Genomic DNA, 12,488 nt, shown 5'->3' on the forward strand with positions numbered 1-12,488 from the left:
AAAGGGATAAGCAGTATAAGCCAATGATAAGCAATGATGTGCTGTCTTTTCCAAATTTTACTTCAATATTTTTTTTTTCTTTTTAGAGCATCAATTAGTGCACATACAGTACTACAGTTTGGACACACTTACCCATTCATATGAACTTTTGACTAGTACTGTAAATGTATTTGGTTACCATCTTTGTACTCCTTAAATGGGTTTTCATAAAACATTTGGGGATAAAAGTCACAACAGAAGCATGGCAGAAGGATAACACAATCCTTTACTAACACAATCACACACAATTGGTTTTGCTTGTGACAGCATAACAGACTCTAGAGGGGTAGATCTTGTGGCTATGCTAGTGTTTTTTGTTTGTTTGTTTTTTAATTCAACTTGCCAACTGTATGTCGAACAGTCCTTTAAGTTTTTGCAAAATGTAAAGTTTTCACACATATTGCACGTTTCTCTTTTGAGGAACTGCAGAGGTCCAATAAACCACTTCATCCTAAAAATGAAACAATTCATTTCATCCCTTCTGAATTAGTTCTGGCCAAATAATCAAATATTTTTGAGTCAGACAGACTGATGCAGTAAACTGTTTTTACTGCAGTGGTCCCTGGAAATACATTTCTCATGGGTGACCATCTTTTAACAAACGGTAATTTAAGTGAGGCACTAAATGAAATGCAAAACAAAATATATAAAAAAAAAAAAAAAAAAGAAAGAAAAAAAACACCCTGCCTTTTGCTGAGATTTTTGCTGTGTCACTAAAAGCAGTACATGTTTAAAAGAAAGAGTTATTTCTGCAACAACATGTGCATCTATGGCACCCACACTCTTCTAGTCACTATTTTTCTTCTGCAGTCTTTCCTGCATGTGGCTTTTTTCTGATTATTTTTTTCTCCAATTAAAAGGAAACAGCTGTCCAAGAGCACAACACAAACTATCTGAACAACACTGAACAAATCACAAAGACCGGCAGCAATTCAAGGCAGGAAACCGTCATTATTAGCATCCTGAAAGGGATGCTTAACATGGATAAAAATAACACTTTAACTGTCTGAATGGTTCAGATCATCTTTTAGTTTATGGTAGACATGCTGCATGAAGTGTGTGTCTTGACTGCAGTCATGAGAGCATTTCATCACTTCAGCCATTTATGTGCGATGACCCACTTGTCCATTTCACTCAAACAGGCTCCATTATCGGTCATTCTGGGTGTTTACCAAAATGGATGGGTTTAGATAACTGACAAGCATTCGAGGCACGCATCACTTTGCAGTTTCTCACATGCCACAGCAGAGTACTATCGCAGTGCTATCCTAACAATGTCTTCACTTAAATTAATGGAAACTAATAGTGACAAATAGCTGCTGTGGTGTCAGGCCAGCCACAGCCACGTAGTCTGTCTCTGTCACAGTGACTGAGCCGCCTTTTCTTACTTTTCTTCTTCTATTTCTATTTATAGTGAGATGCCTTCCAATAAACACGGGGATGCGCAACGCACTGTAAGTGAGATAAACACAAAGCTTTAAAGAAAATGTCAACAAAAAGTCAAGATATCAACAAATAAAGCATTTATTGTGTTTGAACTGTGTCCACACTGGATTCTATCATCACAAATCAGATTAAATCACAGCAGCACAGAATGGACACAACACCTCATGAACAAATAACCAAGAATTAGATTTAGACTGCAGGGAGAGTTTTATTTTTTTATTCCATGAAGAGAACACACTGGGCTGTCAAAAGTGAACTGATTTATGGTTTATAATGGCATAAATTCATCAGAAGCCAAGTCAGTCGATTGGGCAGCCAAGCTCGAGCTTTCTTTTCCTAATAGTGTGACATCTTTACTATACTATATGTTCACTTTGCTATGTTGGCCCATCAGTCTGAGTTTCCACATAATGAGTAAGTGGAGAATATTTTTTTTTCCTTTTCTCTGGCTGTTTTAAAGACTCCTCTGTATTTTCTAATCTTTGCAATCATAACTGGCAAGATCACAAAAAGGAAAATGCATAAAAACTCCACCTATAATAAACCACTACAATCAAAGACATTATTCTAATGACACAATCAACTCTACATTTAAAGATCAGGCAAATATAATTCCTCCTGTTGGCTTGCTTGTTAAATTTGATGAGCGGGTTCTTCGAAGCGGTTTCTTTTGTAGTGCGTTCTTTTCTTTTTTCACACCTCAAGATGCCACGGTGGTGGGGAAAGAAAACGAGGAAAACGTCCTCACCACTTTGTCAACATACCGTGTCACATTAAGGGAAAAAATGTTGCGGATATATGAAAGGCTCATTAAAAATAACACTGCAAAGCAATAGAAATTTCTGAGAGAAACTAAAAGTCAGTGAACACTATTATTAAAGGTCCAGCTCTTGCAGATGTGATTTTTAGAGTATTATATACTGACTTCATTTATCTATAAAGACAAAGACCTTATAAGCTGCAAACTGTTTATGAACTGCTTAATCATGTAAAACTACCAGTGTGACTGTATGGGTTTGAAGTGTGGCGACATACTGTAAAACAAACAAAAAAATATCAATATTTAAAATTGTGATTTTTTTAAAGCATATAAGGAAGTCTGAAAACAAATTCACAGGAAGCTTTTAATGTTAATTTGTTATCTATATAATTTGTTTTTTGTGATGAGCACTTCCACAACATACTACAGCCCAATCCAAGCCATAAATCACCGGCTGGAGCCCTGGCATAGCTGCAGTGTTTAGTATCCTGCCCAGTGATGATAATATCATCAGAATGAGAATATAATCCCAAATTATCAATCCTTTGTTACAGTATTTTGCCCTTCTGGTCATTTTACTTAATTGTGGCCTTCAGCTCATGGACCCACTCCATTAGACCCACGAGGTTAACTTGCTGCTTTACAGCTCTGCTGATCTCCTCAGACATAAAGTTGAGATTTTATTTATTTATTTATTTTTTCTCTCTCTTCTATTTTTTCTGCCAGCTTCTTGGTTGTAACTGACATTTTTTTCAGTCATAAAAGAAAATGAAAAAGTTTTTTAAAAAGCATCCTGAAATATTCTGAGTAGGTTTATGAGGGAAAAAAAGTCATCATGTGCTTCTTTATCCTCCCAGAAACACCAAATAATCAAAAAATATTTGAGAATTACAACTTTACCATACCTTCAGTAATGTTTGAATTTTAAATGGATGGCTCTATAATTTGGTGATTTTGAAGAGAATGTAGGGCTGCAGAGAAAAGCCAGTTGGAAGGCAGTTAAAAGGCAGGCAAAAAAAAAAAAAAAGTTAAGATGACTGTGATTACACTTAAACTGCCATCCTGCAGCAGTTACATTACCACTTGTGGACGAATGTCTGAATTTCCATTTCGAATCTGGCAGTTAATGTGAATTCTCTGTATGCACACAACAATAGATTTGCGACTTTCACCAATTTGTCACGGCTAATTGCTGTATTATCACACGCAGATTGCAACTAACTGCCAACTTGACCTCATTCAATCACATACTTATAACAGACCAGTTGCATCTAATTGCCATTTTATCACTGTCCTGATGCACCAGTGCCACTTTGAAGACAGGATGGATCGCGAGTGGTCGCAGACTGGGGTCCCCATCTTCAAAGAGCCATTTCAAAGGCAATGAGATTGCTACTTCTTTGCACACAATCATAATTTTGGTCATGCTGTCATGCCAACAACTGTTTTTCCTAATGTGACTGCAGCATAGTGTATGCCAGTAAAGCTTTTCAATTTGAATATTTAAATCATCAAGATCTGACGTGTTTTAAATTTTTTTTGGAGCAGTGTGTTTTGATGCTCAAAATAAGCGACTGCATTTGTGAATGTCTGAGATGGCTTGCTGGTTTATATAAGCTGAGGCCTTTAATTATTGAGAAAATCAAGAAATACAGATTTAGCCTGCAGCATCATGACCCTTCTAGATAATGTATGCCATCATTTCTTAAAATAAAAAGACCAGACTAATGAGATTCAGACTCAACAAAGGACAAAATGTCACAATATTATCTTGTCTTTATTATGCAGTAAACTGTACGGCAACAGCTCTTTATATTGTAATATTGTCAGCAGTGAACAACCACTGAAAAATCCAGGATTAATTCTTAAGGATAGACTTTACATGAGCTGACAAAGGCTTTCTACTTAAACAGAATTTTACATTAGCTACAGCCCATTACCATGTCATGGCTTTCATGTATTAATCTGAGGTAAAACATACTGTAATTCCCTGCTTAAGTCACTACTTGTACAAACAATGGTGCTAACCTTGCAGCACTCCTATAAAAAAACAAAAAAACAACTGCTTTTTAATTCCACTGCAAACTCTCCTGCTCTCTACCCAAATTTGAATACATTATGTAAAGACCTCTTTGTGAGTGAAGTTAGTTCACAAAAATAAATCTAGTAGGACACAGATGTCCTCACAGCAAATATAGATAGCACTGAATCACAAATAGTCATCAGGCATTGCTGGATTAATGAAGACTACTGAAAGTAATCTGATGGAGGTCAGCACTGAATGGATACATATTGTATTTTGACTTATGATATGACAGCAGTATGTAGGAAAAATACATTTAAATAGTGAACTTTTCACCATTACAGTGTTCTCAGGAGCTGTGCTGTGGTTTTACAAATGAAATGTGAAAAGTAGAAAAGTCAGAAAGGTTTAAGGAAAAGGGAACTGATAACCAGATCCTGAGAAACACAGTTTGATGCTGGAAACCTGCATCTGCTTATGATGGCTTTACCTTTCTGCTGCATTTACAATACAAAGACAATCCTGTTGCATTTGCTGTTGACTTGGTTTGCATCAGGATGTTGTTTTCAGAGATATGTGAGGAGATTTGAAATCATTTCTCTGCAAATTATTCTCTTTTCTTGCCAAGTGCACACTGTGTAACTTTAACTGCTGTGTGGGACTGATGTGCCGGGGGGGGGCAGGACCAACTGATGGGATTTGTTTTTCCAAAATGAATTTCCAAGACATTTTTTTTTCCCACTGCAAGTCCTACTACTGTGCCTGGTTGTACTGTAATCTGTTATGATGTGTCCATGCTCAGTTCCTGTTCAATTAAACCAACAAAATACAATACTATTAGGTCTGAAAACACAATTTGTTGTTTTTCTGCTCTACTGAATTTCCAAATTGTACATCTATCCCCTGTTATTTGTTCACCACACATGTCTTTTTGTGTGTTTAGTCTGAGAAGCCACTCAAGGAAATAATTAACATGTGGAACACGCAATCTTGATTTCTTTTTTTTTAAGCTTTAGATGCTTTTGACTTCAAAGGGCTGCTTCATTTTTGTGCTTTTCAAGCATATCTAGCAAGTCCCAGACTTCAATTTGAGATATTGTGTTAAAACAAGTGAGAGCACATATATCGTCCCAGTCAAATACCAAACAGAAATAACCACTTTCATTATAGTCAATGATGTGCAACATATATTGTAAAATTATATACTGAAAGAGCAACATTTGATGGACAATGGAAAAAAAAATCCAATACTTGAAGAGAACTGAAACTCCGGTTATATTTCTCCATTTTCCTCTGGCAGTATTTAAAATAATATTACAGAATTGAGCTGTCTTTATTTGACTATGGTGATAAATTCTATGTCAAAGTGCACCAGCTACTTTGCAAAAACACTGTCCAGAAAAAAGTAAACTGAAAATCAATGCTAGATTCAGTCATTGTTACCTCTGCCAGGAAGGTTATGTTTTCAGCCCTTTTTGTTTGTTGGCAGTATATCACCAAAAAAGCATAAACAGATTTCAATGAATATGCTGTAGATTGTTGCCAAGGGTTAGGCTAGTGATTAGTTTACTGTGAAAATCTAGACCTGGGCACAAAACAATTTTTTTAAAGAGGTTTTTTTTTTTTTTCGTAAGTGGGACTTTTTGAACTTAAAACTTTCAACAGCTGCACTTAAAGAAAAAAAACAATCATTGACTTCCATTATTCCATTATTACTTCCATTCCAAAGGTAATTTTATTCTTGGAGTCTAACAGCAGTCTTTCATGATTCACAGATCAACGCAGTCCTTAAATTATGCTATCATGGGCCTTGGTGCATCCCCTCAGTATATCCTCTGTCTGAAACACACCCATTTAACTCCTTTTACTTAGGGTACCCTTTAGGCCAACTTACTTCTGATTGGCTGCCCCTCCCAAACAGAAGGTTTGGACAGCACCTGGCTGGGGTTGCTGTGCTCACAGCCAGATCCTGATATTTGCCTCTCTCAGTGACGTTATACACATCCAAGAGTAGAAAACAAAAAACCCTGAAGCATTTAGAACCTGAGCTTTCACAGAGATTACCTGTACATAAGCTGTCCTTATGTTAATTATTTGAAACTTTGGGCATGTTTATTTTGAGCATCCACCATTGTAAAAAAAAAAAAAAGAAAGAAAGAAAAAAAAGTGAGAAAAGACACAATAGGTGACCTTTAAAGCTGGTACACTGTTTACCTTTACAGAAATTACACATTTTAAGTATTGAACTTTTAATTTGGTCTTTTTTTTTCTTTTTTAAAATAATTGCTGCTTGTAAGTATTTCGTGGGTTTCTTTAGAATTCTCGGGTTTTAATGAATTGCAGCTGTAGAAAAAAATAATTTGCTGAAGCACAAAGGATAGGTGACAGCCAGCGTCAGGCCTTTTGACATGCAAGTGTGAAAATTGTTGAGAGCTAACAGAATAGTTGATGTTTTCATTTTATCTCTCATCAGTGGCTGCTCCAAATTTTGTTTTCTTTAAAAAAAAAAAAACTCTTCCTGAAAAATTGGTTTGAATGTATTCACAAGTCAGTGTGCGTACAGTTAGACCGCTTTAACAAAAATGTTATGTTGCTATACAATTTGTTGAGTATTTTTAATACATGTACATTTGCTTTTGGATATCAAATGTATACTGTTGACATCTTCTATATTAAATAATTCTTTCTTAATACACGCGTGTGTGTGTGTATACTGTTTCATTTGATTTATAGAATATATATATATATATATATATATATATATATATATATATATATATATATATATATATATATATGTGTATATATATATATATATATATATATATATATATATATATATATACGTATATATATATATATGTGTATATATATATATATATATATACACATATATATATATATACACATATATATATATACGTATATATATATATATATGCTCCTCCACATCGAAAGGAGCCAGTTGAGGTTGAGGTGGCACGTATATATATGTATATATATATATATACACGTATATATATGTATATATATATATATATATATATATATATATATATATATATATATACACACGTATATATATATATATATATATATATATATATATATATATATATACACACGTATATATATATATATATATATACACAAGTATATATATATATATATATATATATATATATATATATAGAGAGAGAGAGAGAGAGAGAGAGAAAGAGAGAGAGATGACAGACATTTTGACAAATATGGCCAGTTACAGCACAGAGAGAGAGAAAAAAACTAATTCTCATCACCTCTGACATTCTTACAAACGAAAAAAAAAAAGTGTATCTATTGTGTTATCAGCAGTACTGAAACAAATTATACAGGAAGTGATTATAAAGAGATTATTGAGTAAGTTAGTGGTGAACAAAAACTAAAGTTCAAAAGTCAAGTTAAAACCTGTCTGTTTGAAAAGTTGACCTTTACTTTGTATCGCCTCCATCAAGCCAATCACCATAATGTTTTTCAACATCAGAACACAGTGCCACAATGAATCATCCTTCAATGTTTGCACAACACTGGATGGAGGTGGTGTCTGCCATACTGCATTTAAGTTATATATAAAAAAAAAAAGAATTTAATTATAGAGCCCTATAATTCAGGCCAGTGAGTCTTCACCTCTGATATATCATCACAGATATCCCATTAACAGATGGATTGACACAGGCTATTCACTAAGATCCCTCTTTCAAAGTGCAAGAAAAAAAAATGACAAGGCATCATAATAGCCTGTATTTTATTTTTCACCTCTCTTCTAAAGTAAGGGCAGTGGTTTTAATCAAAACAATTGACTTCTGTCTGACCTCTTTCCTTTAAGTACAGTCCAGAAATGCCTTAGGCTGGGCTGAATCCACACTGTGCCATAAGAAAAGGAGGGCTTTGGACTGTAGCCTACCTAATTGGCTTTGTAATAGTGTCATAGTTCACTGCCACCAAATTGACTGAATTTTCAAGCATGCTTTGGCAACAATGATACCCTGAAAAATGACAAAAGGGCCTCTCATTGCAACTCCAAGTTTATCACTAGCAACAAAACACTGACAATCTAACATTTAATAGTATTCTGAGTATTTAGAATTTGTCATTTCAAGTAATTAGTTTAATATTTCACATTTCCTCTCCACTTAATCTACTTTGCTTACTGTTGCTTCATTTGGATGTTTGACCTACATAACGAAGGTTAGAAGACATTAGGAGGCTATTTTGATACTCAACAAATTTTAATAAATTAATTTATTTTTTAAGGATGCTCATTAATGCATTTGAACATTTGTGTGGAAAAAAATACAGAAACTGACATACAAAGCTGAGTATTTTATGTCCTAAAACTTGTGGGCATTTTGTTATAGATAGTATAATCTGTAGCTGTACCATTGTGTAGCCATCCATCCATCCGCTTGTCCAATACAGGGTCGCAGGGAGGCTGGAGCCTATCCCAGCTGTGATAGGATGAGAGGCAGACATGCATGCCTTTGGACTGTGCAAGGAAGCTTGAGTACCTACTGAGAACCTACAGAGGCACAGAGACAACATGCAAACTCTACACAGAGGGGGTCCAGCTGGCCAATGGATTAAAACCCAGAATCTGCTTGCTGTGAGGACAAGGCTAACCAATGCACCACTGTGTCACGCCTGTAGATATACATTATGCCAGATTTTTTCCCATGCACTCATCAATATTTATTTAACTGCAGAAATACCAAATGATTGCTTGCACATGAGAGATGTAGCCAAATGTACAGACCTGTTTATAATCTCCACATTATGCAGTTCACTTCTGCTCATCTGAGATTTTTTAGCCCCACCTGATCTCACATACACTCGAATGGCTATGACCTCTAACGCATTATGTGGTGGCACATAATCCATTAAAGTCACATATGGGAAGCAAACGCCAATGAAAAATAAAAATAGAGGCTTTGCAGTGATGGAAACTCATGCCCTGGTGGTGATGTTGCAGACCAAAAAAGTCCATATTAGAGCTATGAAAAAAAAAAAAAAAGGTTACCATTCTTTCTTTCATTCTTCCATTCATTCTTAGTCATGCCAATTACTGTACATAAAAATTTTTTAGAGCATTTTTAGAAAGACTCTTAGAGAAAAGAACTGTATGTGGAAGCATATGATTTTAACATATGAGGTGCCACCACCAAGGAAGTGGTGTTATATTGGCCCAAACTGAAGCGGGCACCTATTTTAAGGAAATCGTTCTGATGTATGGAGATAATTTTGCCTGTCCTAGTTAGCAACTTGTGAGAGGACATAAAGGACCACTTTGTGCTATGAGCATTAAGAGGACAGAAAACAAGTCAGATTTGTAAGGCCACAGTGCAGACCCCCCTGAATGCCAAAAGATTAAAAAACACATTCTACATTAACTAATAGTTAAATTAAAAGTAAAGATCATCACTTGTTACAAAGGTACATATTTATTTTTAACATTCAAGATGGAAATCTGGAATATTCCTGGTGGTTCTGCCTGGACAGCCTGGGCCTCTTACGGAGAATTTATTTTTCACACCTTTGACCTGCACTGTGCAAAAAGAACCCCCGCTTACCTTCAAAAGGTGCTAATTAAAAGGGGAGGGGGAAAAATACAGGCGCCATATGGAGGAGGGTGCCTGACAGCAGGCTCCTACTGTTTTGGAATTTCATTTAACTGCTCTTTCTCTATGTTTCTGCAGAGAGGAGGTCATCTGGAGTGGCAGGTTGTTAATAGGTTAATAGGTCTTCACAGGCCAGTGCTACTTTATAAATCAGCTCTGTTGGATCACACATGGCTCACTCACAAACTTGGCTACGCTGGTTTGTCTCGTAAAATCGTGAATTACTTCATGTGCGAGAAGAGCAGTTTGTTGTTTCACTGAGAGGCGGTTCTTGTAGTGAATTCAGAAAATATTTGTATACTTTTATGCTTAATATTTTATTGGTGCTATTATAAGACATACTGTGAGTGTGAAGGAAACTGCAATACTACAGAAAACCTCTTATGAGAGCAACATTAAGCCTCCAGTAATGATACGCAGCTGCTCAGGAGTATTTTTGCACCATAATTGACGTGCCACAAGCATAATTTTCCATCATTAGAGGAACCTGTTGCCTGAGAGCATAGGAGCTTCCAAGAAGGAAAATCCAAGCCCTTAAGCTGCCAGGCCTGAGAGATAACAGAGCTGCAGCATCACAAATGCAGAGGTTTGGGCAAATATGTGGACAACAAACACATTTTGCAGTTCATTATACTGGGTGGTAGAAATCACATCAACCGTTCTGTTATACATAATGAATGCAGACCTGGAGGAACACTGTCATAAAAATCTGCAAAGCAGTGAAAAATAAGTGCAACCTCAAGACTGATGTGTGGAGCAAAGTGTTTTCAAAATGGCCTAATGATAAGCCTGTGCCCTCTTTTCAAAAACTCTTCAATCCCCAATTCCTATGGGACTTTTGTCCTTCAAACTAGCCCCAAAACTGTCCTAAAGAAAGCCTCTGCTGCGGGAGATGAATGACCTCCGTAAATTTGCTATCATCACCTCTTTACCAATTAAACGCTGACAAAACGTAACGGTGGAATCAGCTGTTTTCATCCTCTAATTGGCTGACTGATTTTCCCGTTTTTTTATCACCCCAAGAGAAGTTTTTTTTCATGATGTAATGCCGACAGAGTTTCATTTGATTTATAGAATGCTGCTTCAGCGGGAGCACTGATGTGGGAAGGTGATATAAACATCATTTGTGAATTCATATAGTACAAAAATCCTGTCTGCTGAGGAAACAAACAAAAAAAGAAGGAAAAAAAGTAGTCAAGTGTTTTGTTTTGCTAATTTGATGTTGCTGTGGCATCCCTGTAGAAAAGGCATAAATATAGGCTAGGAAAAAAAAAAAAAGAACCCACAAAACTGTGCACATTTTCAGTTTATAAATATCAACAATTTGAAGCTGCAAAAGAGTGACTGCCCAGTGTGGGAGTTGTTTACAAGATTTTGTTGTTATTGTTGCTGGATCATGCATGCATTGAGAGCTTTCAGCCCTGAGGATGAGCTATTGTTGAGGATTTCGCCATCCTTCTGAGAGCTATATATCTACTTCCGCCTTTGGGATGATTGTTGTTCATGAAATAAATTTTGCTAAGAATATTTTTTATTAAAGAGCTGTTTGTCATTTTTTGTTAAGAAGTTTCTGACAGAGGTTTATGATGCGAAGCAATAAACAGCTTAGTTTATCCCTGGAGGCAAAAAAACATAAACATAAATTCTCTGAAACAAGACTTGGTTTGTTTTTCATTAGAGGATGCTATAATAAACATTTTGCACTTATATTTATGAACTTAAATTTTGATAATCTTGCTTGATAAGTTCACATCTGCTCACGAATGTTATTTGAAGGTACAGACTTCTGGGTTTATTCATTCAGGAAATCATGGAACATAAACTGATGATAGAACAGAAAAAAACATACACCCTTAAAAAACACAATAGCTAAAACTGAAAGTATGATTCTCTGTAGGAGGTTTGGACAGAAATTACCAATCAGATAAACAAAAATAAAGCCAATATAAGATCAGTATGCAGCAAAGAGTGAATTTCTGAAGCTAGCAATGTTCTGTTTGGATGGATTCAGTCTTAGAGGGTTAATTTTAAATCTTCCAACAACTCCATTGTTGAAAGATTCTCTAATGAAATCCTCTAGATGCTGATCAGGATGTTCTGTGAAAACCTGATCCTTCTTTATCCTTGTCTGTTGAAATGTATTTGGATTGACTGTAACAATGCAGCCATACAGGGGAAATATGCCAGCAAGAAACTGAGCAGAACAGTAGCTGCCAATTTCCACACAGAATACCCATAAAGGTACGTCTGCGACTCTTTTACGCCAACATGAACAGAGCAATTGTGCAAGCAACAGAAGTGGACCTGCTACATGAAGAGTTTAACATAGTCAGACTCTCTCTGAATTTTCTGGGTTATCCTGGATTAACAGTTCTGTGAAGTACTTTATTCAGGTCGCCAGTGATTACATTCAGCCAGACTATTTTGATTTGTAGCCATGCTTGCTTTAGAGATTGTAGGATGATCTGATTGGTCAGTCAATCCAAAACTTTACTGCATACTGAAATATCACAAGATGTATGGGTTTCTATGACCAGATATGCATTGTATTCCATTGTACTCCAATCTC

General features: G+C 35.8%; 1 protein-coding gene across 1 annotated transcript in view; it reads right to left on the reverse strand.

The window, feature by feature from the left end:
- Window positions 1-12,488, reverse strand: part of LOC115779795 (metabotropic glutamate receptor 4-like) — a 160,342-nt gene that overhangs the window by 57,049 nt on the left and 90,805 nt on the right.

The sequence above is a fragment of the Archocentrus centrarchus genome, chromosome 5, assembly GCF_007364275.1.
Source record: "Archocentrus centrarchus isolate MPI-CPG fArcCen1 chromosome 5, fArcCen1, whole genome shotgun sequence".
Classification (NCBI taxonomy): Eukaryota; Metazoa; Chordata; class Actinopteri; order Cichliformes; family Cichlidae; genus Archocentrus; species Archocentrus centrarchus.